Source organism: Hakea prostrata, chromosome 1 (genome assembly GCF_041222555.1).
Source record: "Hakea prostrata isolate BN-2017 chromosome 1, UWA_Hpros_2, whole genome shotgun sequence".
NCBI lineage: Eukaryota > Viridiplantae > Streptophyta > Magnoliopsida > Proteales > Proteaceae > Hakea > Hakea prostrata.
Genome location: NC_142600.1, coordinates 42,133,579 through 42,146,899, shown reverse-complemented (window position 1 = coordinate 42,146,899; position 13,321 = coordinate 42,133,579). Strand labels below are relative to the sequence as shown.

The window sequence follows — 13,321 nt, the reverse complement described above, 5'->3', positions numbered from 1 at the left end:
ACCATGCTGTGGAGTTGCTGCAGCATTGCTATGGCAATGAACACATAATGCAATTTGTAGCAGAGAATGCAAGACTCGTAGCTGGCTAATAAAACTTTGTTGTGGAATTGCTGCAGCATTGCTGTGACAACAAACACAGAACGCAATTTGTAGCAGAGACTGCAAGACCCATAGCTATTGAACAAAACTTTGATGCAGCAAGGCTATAGCAAAGATAGTCAGTTCTCCTGGGTAGTGACACATGCTCTGTTCAGCAGTTGGGTTTCCTGCCCAATATGGCAAAACAACCACTCAATCTCTTTGTGTTCCCCACACTCCCTGCACATCAAAAATACATGTCATCAAGTCATCTTTTAGTTTTATTATCAAGTATAGAGTAAGAAAAAAATTGTGAACTACCCACAAACTTTATTAAACACCTAATTAACTAATAATCAACAACTTTACTAAAAATAATAAAATTGGGTGGCCTCCCTTTTCTTTTAAGCATCTTGAAGGATGATTGAAGATTTGTCATGCGCCAATGGTGCACCCCAATAATGCTTGATTCACTGCACGCTTTAGTTCCCAAGGCCATTTAATGATTTCTTCTTGTGCACCTTCCATAATTAGACTCAAACTCCTTTCTTGGCTTCACGTACTGTTGCAATATTCCTCCAACCAAATTTTAAGCTTGTACACTGAAGGATTGATCCCTTTAATCTCTATTATACTCCATCCTAATGCTCTTCTATACTTCTTCAGCACTTCAAGTAGCATATCTTCCTGCTCCTCTGTTAGCACTGCTGAAACAATAACAGGGAGTGTCTTGGCTTCAACCAAATAGGCATACCAAAGGTGTTCTGAAAGAGGCGTGAACTCTAACACATGTGGCTATTCAATTGATGGTTTAGGGGGTTTAGTTTCACATTTAGCTAACCCAAGAGGCTCGAATGCACTCCCTCTAATTGGCTTAGTTGGTCTTGCCTCTAACCAAGCCATATATCTACTTGCTTCATCATCCACTTGTTCAATTTCTATTGCCAATGAAAGCTCTAACGGGTTTTTAATACACTCTTTTTCCAACTCTTCTGAAACCAGCTCTTCAATGACATCCACAACAAAGGACTCTTCTATTACATCTGGAGATCTCATTGCCTTCAAAACATTGAGTGTGACTTGTTCTTCATTAACCCTCATTGTCAATTCTCCTCTCTCTACATCAATTAACATTCTCCCAATTGCTAAGAATGGCCTTCCTAGAATTATGGGCACATCTCTATCCGCTTCAAAGTCCAAAATGATGAAATCAGCAGGAAAGATAAATTTATCTACTTTTACCAAAACATTTTCAATTTTTCCTTTTGGGTGAGCAAGATATCTATCAGCTAATTGTACGGTCACTGTTGTTGGTCATGCTTCTCCAATTCCAAGATTCTTGAAAATTGACATTGGCATACGGTTGATACTTGCTCCAAGATCACAAAGGGCTCTTCCAATGTAATTATCTCCAATAGCACAAGGAATGGTGAAACTTCCTGGATCTTTTAATTTTGAAGGAAGCTTGTGTCATGGCCACTGTCTCAAACTCTCCAAATCTCGTTTTCTTGGAAAGGATGTCTTTCATGAATTTCACATAATTTGGCATTTGTTCAACTGCTTCTACCAATGGTATATTGATGTAGAGCTACTTCAGAACATCCAAGAATTTCTTGAATTGATGGTCTTGCTGTTGCTTATGAAATCTTTGAGGAAAATGGGGTGGTTTATAACTCAATTTTTCTGAAGAATTCTGTTGCAATGGTGTTGTAGCCGTGGGTTCAACACTCTGTTTTGGAGAATAAGATTGTTCCTTTTGAACAAAAATTGGATCTTCCTTCTCCCCTTCTTTTTGGATAGAAATAGGTCCCTTCTGTTGGCTAGACTTTGAATGAGGTGGCTCTAGAGGTTTTCCACTCCTTAATGAAATAACTTTGCAATGCTCTTTGCCTTCACGCCTAGGATTTTTTGTATCACTTGGCAATGATCCTTGAGGTCAATTATTTAAAGCATTAGCCAACTATCCTACTTGATTCTCCAGATTCCTCAATGAAGATGCTTGATTTTGAATAATTGCATCATTCTTTGCCATATACTCCTTCAATAGAAGCTCTATTAATGAAGAAGGTTCCATAGGTTGAGTGTAAAATCCAGCTTTTACCTAACCTTGACCCGACCCGGTCATTTTTGTGTTTGTAGGTCCGAAGACCTGAAGTGGTGGTAGGAGGGACTTATGGGCCCTACTGGTTGATGACGTAATGTCGGAACTCCAGTTTATGGACATTGATGATGCTGCTCCTTCCTTGAGCACATTAGCAGTGTTAAGTTAGAATCTGCGCACTGATGAAGAGTGAGACAGTTGAAATATCAAACAGACTCCTGTGCATAATCCGAAGGTACTCCCTAAAACTAGACCTCTTGAGTGAACTGTAGGAGAAAATCCCATGCAATTTGACCTTGTATAGCCCTCCAAGTCTGCACCTAAAGTTGCTGAACTATTCTGTAAAATTCTGCAGAAACATGTTTTGGTCGATACTATCAACCAACAGGTTTGCTGAACCCAGATTTAAAGATTCTTAGAATATTCTTTCTATTTATTTATTCCTCGAGACTGGAGCCCTATTCTCGCGTTTTTAACATCTGGGAACGTGGGAGAGCCTCTCAAGAACTCCTCCTTGGTAGTGGTGAAGCATCTTCTTCATCAATCATTGCCAACCACTCATTCCTACTTTCTTGTTCCACTTTAAAGGTATGACTCTCTCTCCTAATCACTTTCTCACTCATCTTTTCTCTATTTCACTGTTGGGACCATGGCCAAGGTGCTACAACCTTGCAAACACCTTGCCATGAACCTTCTAAACCCCATACAATGATGTTTTCACCGATATGACTATGATTGATTCACCTCATGATCATTAACTACACATTTCCATGATTTATTGCTTACCAACTTGCTTTATTTACCAAAACTGAGATGAAGCTTATGATTAACCTAATCTATACCTTGCCTTGCATATGAGTTCAATGTTACTTCTAAATGATTCCCTATCTAGTCCCCCATGTTTTCCCCCAATTTGCATTAAGATGTAGCCAATGCCATGATCTACAACTCTTAACCTTGATATGTCAATTTGGGGATTTCCAAATGGACCATTGGATTATGATGATTTCTTGATAATTAGTGCCCTTATGTTGTGCTTAGACTATCCTCCAAGTTTCGTGTTGATCCGAGACCCGGAAGACCAAATCTGGGCAAGAGTCCAAAAAGCCAGCTTGCTGTCCGAAAATTGATTTGGTCGATACTATTGGTCGATACTATCGACCAATAGAGTTGCTGTCAGCAACTTTTGCCTAGTTCTGATTCGTTTGATCTCCAATTGTTTTGATTTCTTCTCTAACCTTTCATACATGCTTGTTTAGGACTTTAAGGCTATTTGGGCCACTTGCTTGTGATCTTGGACCATTCTCTTCTCCGATTCAAGGTAAGGATAGTTATCGATATAATTACCTAAGATATGGAATCTTGACTTGGTATCCCTAACTTAGTAAATATAGTTTCTATTTCATATTCTTATCATGTTAGACTTGCTACATATGTCTTTCAACAGTAGCTTTGTGTTTACATTATGTTATTTCAATGTCTTATCATGTTTATCAATTTCAATATATGATGACTTATGTATATTACCTAAGATATGGAATCTTGACTTGGTATCCCTAACTTAGTAAATATAGTTTCTATTTCATATTCTTATCATGTTAGACTTGCTACATATGTCTTTCAACAGTAGCTTTGTGTTTACATTATGTTATTTCAATGTCTTATCATGTTTATCAATTTCAATATATGATGACTTATGTCAATGTCATGAATTGAATGTTTATTATGATGTTGTATCTTGTGAACTGATATGATGAACTTGGGCATGTGATTGCTTAAGTATAACTTGGGATTGAGGGGTACCCTACTGGTGCTTCTGTCCTTGGACATCGGAGGGAATAGTATGGGATGTTCTCCGAAGGTGTCCATCGACGCTTCCCGGGTTATTGAATGACATACATAGGACTTGTCTAGATGTATGGCTAGGATGTCCCTATCATATCAGACCCGATTCGGAAGGGCATTGAGACCGAACAACCCGTGGTAGTAGTGTGGATTTGTGGGCGCTCAAGACCGGTATCCACTCCGTGAGAGGACATAAATTGCATTACGGTTACCCGAAAGGGGCCATTTATTGGTAGGGTTGCAAATGGCTAGACTTTGGCTCACGGTCTCACGAGCACTCAAGACCGGTGAAATGATCCGTGAAAGGGACGTGAGAGCTTCCCGTTTACCATTTGTGGATGACCAATAGTGTAACATCCAGCCCAAACCTAGCCCGGACACCCTTTTTATTTTGGGATAAAAAAAGACTTGTTCAATGTTAGACCTTAAAAGTTAGACTTTAATTTCAATATTATTATCTTTGAAAACCTTAGGAAGCCATGTCAGACCTTTCCCTTCGGGTAGATTTGTAATGTTTGGCCTTATCCTACCTTGGCCCGGCCCGGGACCTATTATGTTTGTAGGTCCGAAGACCCAAATTGGGGGAAAATATACTTGTGGGCCCTTTTGGTTGTTGATTTGGTGTCGGAACCCAAGCCCGTGGACATTGACGATGATGCCCCTCACTTGAGGGCATTGTCAGTGTTAGTTTTGAATCTGCGCACCGAAGAGGGGTGAATTAGTTGAAATACCAAATGAACTCTTGTGCTCAATCCAAATATATTTCCTGAAACTATAATTCTTGATGGACTTGTAGATGAAAACCCCACTCCATTTGATCCCATATAGCCCTCCAAATCCCTGTCCGAAGTTGCTGAACTGTGTCTGGCAAATCCTACTTGCGCATCAAAGAAGGTGAGCTTAGTTGGTGGACCTAATGACCTCCCATGCTTGATCCAAAGGTATTTCTGGAAACTAGACTTCTTGATTGACTTTAAGGAGAAAACCTCACTCAATTTGACCTTGTATAGCCTTTCAAATCCCTACTTGAAGTTGCAGTTCTAAACCTGAGTTTTCTGCTGAAAACATTTTGGTCGATCATTTTGGTCGATACCATCGACCAAAATGTCCCAGTCTGCCAAGTTAATGATTCCATGGAATATTCCTTTTCTATTTAATATGACCTCGAGCCTTGAGCCTTTTGCAATCATTTTTCTCACCTGGGAACGTGGGGAGAGCTTCCCAAAGCAGCTCCTTGGTTAGTGTGAAGGGTATCTCATCAAAGACACTTAGTTTATCATTGATTCTTGCCTTCATCTTCTACACTAAGGTATGACTCTTCATTTCACTCTCTATCCTACCATTTCCTACTCTTTCCTATTGTCATCTTGCTGATGGGACGTTTGGAATGGTGCTGCAACCTTGCAACCACCACTCCAAGTGCCTACTCATGCTCAATCCATGATTCCCTTAGCCATTCATTGATGCTAATGCTTATATCTCATGCCTAGCATATGTATTCCATGATTTACCTATTAACATCATACCATTTGATATCAAACTGACCTATAGAGTGTATTATGTTCATGTTTAACATTGCCATATGATTCCAATCGAATTTCTATTAGTTCCCCTAGCTATTGCATGCTATTCCTCATCAATGCAATCAATTCCAACTCATGCCATGATGTTTATCACTTGAACTTGATAGCTCAAATTGGGGCTTTTTAATTAGACCATTGGATTGGGTTAATTCCTTGATTTATAGTGTCCTACTACTGTTGTTAAGTATGCCTCCAAGTTTCAGATTGATCCGAACACCGGAAGACTCATTTCGGACCAAAATCCCCAAAATCCACTATTCTGCCCGAGGATTAATTTGGTCGATCATTTTGGTCGATACCATCGACCAAAACCATCGACCAAAGTTGTTGCTGACAACAACCTTGGTCAGTTCTGACTCAAATGACATCCGATCTTCCTGACTTCTTCTCTAACTTATTATTGATGTTTGTTTAGGGTCTTAACAATTCTTTTGGACTAATTCTTGGTATTCTCAATTCATCATCAATTCAACCCAAGGTAAGGATGGTTATCTCCATAAACATATAGATCATCAACTTATGATTTATGTTCTTATTTATGAATAGAATCTCTTGATTTCTTTTAATCGTTATAAGACTGTGATATATGTGTTAGAACAGTAGTATTGAAATCTTTATACTCTTGTCATGTTACATTACTATTCTTGTTTACTTATGTCTATGATGATTCATTTCAATATCATGATTTAACTTGTATTATGAAGATGTATTGGATGCATGAGAAGTGATGAACTTGAATATGTGATTGCCTACGTATAACTTGGGATTGGGGAGTGTCCTATTGACACTTCTGTCCTTGGGCACCGGAGGGAATAGTATGGGATGTTCTCCGAAGGTGCCTATCGACTCTTTCCCGGGTTATTGGATGACATACATAGGACTGTCTAGTGGTTTGGCTAGGATGTCCCTGTCGTATTAGACCCGAATCGGAAGGGCATTGAGACCGAACGACCCGTGGTAGCAGTGGGGATTTGTGGGCACTCAAGACCGGTAACCAACCCGTGAGAGGTCATAAATCTCATTGTGGGATCCATTTATTGGTAGGGTTGCAAATGGATAAACTTGGGCTCACGGGCGCTCAAGACCGGTAACCAACCCGTGAGAGGACGTGAGAGCTTCCCGTTTACTATTTGTGGATGACCAATAGGGTTGATGAGTCCGTAATCCGGGATTACGCTGACTCTAGTGTGAAGGATACCGGAAAGGATCGCCGGGGGCGAGGAATGGACGTATCTGGATCTGAGATGATATGACTGAGTAGATGACTTGCACTGGGCTAGGCTTTACTGTGACATGCGCCAATACTCATACCAAATGGTGATGTGAGAGAGTGGTGACTAAATCCCCAACCATGGTTTTTTTGAGGACTTTACCGATATTCCCCGGGCATTCCCAAGATATGGAAACGGGAGAGTGACAGACGACCCAGAGAAGTATGGTGCTATGACTTAAAGCATGTCTACCTTAGAGACCAACATTCATAGAGTTAGAACCATACTTGCATCATGTGTTCCATATCATATTGCATCATGTTATGGCTTGTATCATATGGTTTATATTTTATGGAATGACTACCTTGCTGAGTTCTTTCGAACTCACTCCTTTTTGCAACATATTTTGTTAGACTTTCCCGCAGGTACTACCACCGTTGGATCGTGGCGGTCCAACCCTCTGGAGGCCGAGTTGAAGACTTGTATCATACTGGTGGCGATGAACCAGTTGATAAAGATGAGTAGACCGAGATCGGGACTTGTTTGTAGCAGTTCAGTTTTATATTTGTGTATTAGGGATGGGATGTCGCCTCATTCCCTTTTTAACCTTTTATTTGAATTGTCGGGACTATAGCTTAGTTGTTTCACTTGTTATTTGGTGAATCGGTTGTAACCTTTACTTTTAGTCGTCTCATCTTCCGCTATTATTATAGGATGGGTTTCCTCCCTCCTTTTCACACTTGATTGTTTATACTAATGAAATCCTTTCCGCACTCTGATGTTATTTGTGAATCCTTCTGAGGTACTTTCTCGACTTTTATTATTAAATTATTTGGATACAAGGAATTGTTCTTGCTTTTGATTATATTATTGTGCTAAGTGACTATGATCGTTCCTAAACTTGATCGGCGGGACTGTAATTCACTCCCCGGGTAATCCAGATAGGGTATCCCCTTGGTGGATTTAGGGCGGGATGTGACAAATAGGGTTGATGAGTCCGGTGAGTAATATCCGTGACTCTAGTGTGAAGGATACTGGAAAGAATCCCGAGAGGGGAGGAATGGACGTATCTGGAACTGACATGATATGATTAAGTAGATGACTTGCATTGGGCTAGGCTATACCTTGACATGCGCCAATACTTAGACCAAATGGTGATGTGAGAGAGTGGTGACTGAAACCCCCAACCATGGATTTGTCCGAGAGGGATGCAGAACCCAATTCCCCCCGGTGATGAGTGACTGAGACTACCTAAAGAAGTATGGTGCTATGACTTAAAGCATGTCTACCATAGATGACCAGCATACTTAGAATAAAATCATATTGGATTATATGCCTCATATCATCTGCATCATGTTATGATTATCTTGTGGTTTATGTGTGGTGGAATAACTTCCTTGCTGAGTTCTTTTGAACTCATTCCTTTTCTGTTGCAATATTTTGTTAGGCTATTTTATAGGTGATTACTCTAATGGCACACTCCCTGAGATGGACCCGGATACCTCATACTACTATCCGGAGACTAGCTACATTGAAGACTTCGGTGACCGTACCGAAGAAGATCACCCGGCGTACCAGGGTTAGCCCTGGAGTTGTATGGGAGCAGTCATGTTGGATCTCCATGGTCCTCACCTTTGAAGAGGACATATCTATTGTGGAGGAGACTTATGAGTAGTTACCCCCCCTTTTTTTGTGACAATTAAACTTAGAAGAATTGTAATAACTTTAACTTATCTTTATAACTTGAGACTTGTACTTACCTAAATTTTGACCTCACTTCCGCTTGGTGAAGGAGTGGATTCCGCCTACTGCCTTCTTAATTTATCTGATTTGATATTTATTTCCGTACTCTGATTATCCTTGATATCTCATTCCTGAATTCTATTTTATTGATTGTAGCTTAATATTGATTGTTCATGATTGTGTTATTATCGATGTGGCTGATGTGGTCTCTAAACTATGGATCTTCGGGGCTGTGGATCACATCCCGGGTATGCCAGATAGGGTACCAGCTGGGTGGATGTGACACTGAGTCATCACTTGTTGTTGAGTACTTGGAAGCAAATGAGGTTGAGTTGGAATAGAAGATGGGCCTGAAGATGGGCCTACATTCTGTCCTTAAGCATTCCAAGAGAAGTTAGGGTGCTACCTCCAACCAGGGTTATAGGTGTTGAAATATGGGTTATTAGCTTTGCTGAAATTACCAACATAGTAGGCTGATTCTGGGTTGGATGGACACTATCAAAGACAGTCTCCCCACCACAATATGTACACGAGGTTGCTGTATTTTGTTGAGTTTGTACAGCTGCAGCCAGGTTTACAGATTTTAACACACTAGTTAGGGATGACACTTGTGCAGTTAAAGTTGTCACTGCATCCAACTCATAAATCCATGCCACTCTCTCATTTGTAGCGCCTCTTTCAGCTGGCCATTGGTAGTTGTTGTTGGCCATTCTCTCCAAAATCTCATAAGCTTCATTGTACGACTTTGCCAATATAGCCCCATTTGCTGATGCATCCACTATGGATTGAGTTTGTCCACTTAAACCATTGTAGAAAGTCTCCATTTGAATCCAATGAGGAATGCCATGGTGAGGACATTTATGCAAGAGCTCCGTAAGTCTTTCCCATGCCTCATGCAATGATTCACTATCCATTTGTTGAAAACCAGTGATATCATTCATGAGCTTGGCATTCTTTGTTGGAGGGAAGTACTTCATCAAGAACTTTTCTACTAAATCATTCCATGTGGCTACTGGTTGTGGAGGTAAGGAGTTCAACCATGCTCTTGCCCTATCCCACAATGAGTAATGGAATAGCTTCAATCTCAAGGCTTCTTCAGTTGCTCCAGGTATCCTGAAAGAATCACTTACTTCCATGATGAGTCTAAGATGGAGATGAGGATCTTCTATTGGCATCCACTGAACTGTCCTACAGTTTGAAGCATTTGGAACATCACAGGCTTAAGTTCAAAATGTAATGCTTGGATTTCTGGCCTTACTATACTTGGATTCAGCTCATGCAACATTGGGACAGCATATGCTCTAATGGCCCTATCTCTATCATCACCCTAAGCTGCCATATTATTCTCATTATTATTCAACCCATTTCTCATTGCTTTAGCCATTGTCTGACCTGTTGTTAAACTTCACTGCTCCTTTCTTCTTGCTCGAAATGTCCTTTCAATTTCAAAGTCAAAGGGTATCAACTCTTAATCAGGCAGCGAATTCATACAAGGGTAAAAACACCTGGGAATAAAAGAACACTAATATCAAAGTAAAGAAATTTTAGTAGATAAAACAAGAAATTACTTCTACACTAATTAACAATGACAAAATTCCCCGACAACGGCGCCAAAAACTTGTTGCTTGTGTCTCAAGATGTTACGCAAGTGCACGTATCGCAATCTAGTAAATAATAAGTACTGTGAAACCCAGCCCTAACCTTGACCCAGAAACCCTGTTGTTTGTAGGTCCGACAACCCAAAGTAAGGCAAGAAGTCAGCTTTGGGCCATTTCAGTAGAAGACTTGGTGGCTGGATTGGAATTCATGAGTGTTGATGTCAGTGTTCCATTTATGGAAACTGCACCTTGTTGAAGATCGGATTAGTTGATGGACTTGGAGTGCTCTCTATATTGGTTCGAAGGCATTTCTACCTACTAGGTAAGTCACTTTAGGTGTGTGCAAAACCCCGTTATGTTTGGACTTGATCTGAGCCTTCAATTCCCTGTTTTGGTCTTGCTGTCCTGATTGGTCGACTGGACCAGTCGACCAATCAATCAACCAATTGGTTCTGTTTTTGCTAATTAGGTCGTGGCTACTCTATTTAAGTCTAATCTTGGGATTACTCCACCTCATCTGCCTCCTAAGCCTCTTGAATGAGTTAGAACTCCATTCTAATCTATTCCCTTGCATCCTTGGTTGATATCTCGCAAGAACTCAAGTGAATTCCTTCCTCCTGCAACAAAGGTATGTCTATGCTCTCTTTTCTTTTACATCTCTGAATTTCTTTTCTTTAATCTTGTTCTTGATTGAGATCAGGAAGTAGATGCTGCATTCTTGCAACCATCTATTCCATGATCTCATTCTATTCTTTGAGTCTATGATCATCGTCATGACCTCAACCCTAGCCGAATTGATTCTTGAAACCCTAACCCTTGTATGATCTTTCTGGAAACCTTTGGTAACCTCCCATGCTAGGGAAACCTCATGGGTAATATTTATGTTAATCTAGATTTGATCTTTCTATGGTTTTCTTGTTGTTATTGGCCAATCATTATTTCCCTTTCATCCTGTGATCACAACCTTTCCATGGGAGCCTTAAAGGTTGAAACCCTAGTTTCTTGGGTCAAATCAAGAACCCATATTTTGATCATGTTAATATCCAATCAATGTGTTTTCTTTACAAGATTTGTAACCTATCATCCTCTAATTCTTTATCCTTGATCATACCATTACTTTCTTCATAATCCATGATTAACCAAATTAGGGTAACTTTTTGGTTCCTTAATTGTAACTTGATAACTTGATTCAATTAGTGTTTTGATGTCCTCTATATACTAGTATGCTGCCATTGTAGTTTTCCCATGATTTTGTACCCTTTTGAACCACCAAATTCAGTTCTATTTTCCCAAAATTCGGATTCTTGAAGGCTACTGTCTCGGTTGGTCGACTCATTGGTCGACTGGGGCAGTAGACCAATCCAATCGACCAATGAGTACAGCAACCTCATTCTTGGTCTGTTTTGATTGTTTTGATACCTTTCCTTCTAGGTATCTTTCCTAACATGTTGTATACACTTGTTTAAGACTTTCTTCTCAGGTTTAGTCAAGGTCTTACTTGTTTCCCTAAGATTCCTTTGCGAGTTATAAGGTAAGGACAGTTATTCCTTAATTACATAGATCGCATACTCTCTGGTTTCTACCTTATGAAACTATGAGTTTGTTTACTCTTCTTATATTTTATACATCTGATGTACTACTGTAACTACAGTAGCACTTCACTTATGTCTTCTTTTTATTATTTAAGCTTATATGAATTGCCTATTGCTATATTGTTTAACGATTAGCTTATGCTTTTACATTCTCTTTTATATGATGAACTATTGGTTGTGTATGTCATGACTGATCTGAGAATGTGTTTGACTAGGTATGGTTTGGGATTGAGAGGTGTCCTTTTGACACTTCTGTCCTTGGACATTATTGGAAATAGTATGGGATGTTTCCGGGGTTGCCCATCGACGCTTTCCCGAATCATTGGTTGTCATACCTAGGGTTGTCTAGCAGTGTTTGGCTAGGATGTCCCCGTTATATCAGACCCAAATCGGAAGGGTATTGAGACCGAATGACCCGTGGTAGCAGTGTGATTCACGGGCGCTTAAGACCGGTAACCAACCCATGAGAGGACGGGAATCATATTGTGGGCTATTTATTGGAGGGTTGCATATGGCTAGACTTGGGCTCATGGGCGCTTAAGACCGGTAACCAACCCGTGAGAGGACATGAGAGCTTCCCATTTACCATTTGTGGATAACCAATAGGGTTGATGAGTCAGTAGTCCGGGACTATTAGGACTCTAGTGGAAAGGATACCGGAAAGGATCGCCTGGGGCGAAGAATGGAGGTATCTGGACCTGAGTTGATGTAACTGAGTAGATGATTTGCATTGGGCTAGGCTTTACCCTAACATGCGCCAGTACTTAAACCAAATGGTGATGTGAGAGAGAGGTGACTTAACCCCCAGCCATGGATTGTCCCAAGGGATGCCGGACCCACTACCAATAGGAGCCGTATGCGTGACCTACCCAAAGAAGTACGGTGCTATGACTTAAAGCATGTCTGCCATAGAGACCAGCATACATAGAGTTTAGATGCATACATATATTATCTGTTTCATATTGCATTGCATCTTGTTATGTTCTGCCACATGTTATATATGTTGTTATGGATTAACTACCTTACTGAGTTTCTTCGAAACTCATTCATTTTTTTGTACAATCTCTTGTTAGACTATTCTGCAGGTACTGACTACTATGAAGAATAGTACAATGAAGCGCAAGCCGATGAAGCGTACTACACACAAGGTGTTGGCGACAATCAAGATTACTCGATGATCCCTCAAGGCGATCACATTTCGTACTACGATTAGAGGCAACATGGAATTGGAACATCTCAGTTGGATTGATGAAGTCCACTTTTTTGAAGATATCATCTATAGGATAGAAGACTCTTAGTTTAGTTATCTTTCTTATTTTCTTTTGTTTCAGTTGTTATTCCTTTTAGACTTATGCTACGTTTCGTTGTATTTGTGGAGGGAGTTTCCGCCTCTCTCTACTTCTTTTGATATCTTCGGATATCTAGTATCATTTTCCGCACTCTGATTATATTGTTTATTCATTTCTTGTGTTGAATCTTTGTTTATAATATTTAAACCTTGATTATTTCCTATTTATGATTATGTTATTGTATATGTGGGAGGATGATTTCCTCGATACTTGATCTTCAG

General features: G+C 40.1%; 1 non-coding gene across 1 annotated transcript; it reads left to right on the top strand.

Moving 5' to 3' along the window:
* Positions 1–9,401: 9,401 nt before the first annotated feature.
* Positions 9,402–9,508, top strand: LOC149028985 (small nucleolar RNA R71). Its single transcript, XR_016171285.1, has one exon. It is a non-coding gene; the product is annotated as a small nucleolar RNA R71 (small nucleolar RNA).
* The last annotated feature ends 3,813 nt before the right edge of the window (positions 9,509–13,321 follow it).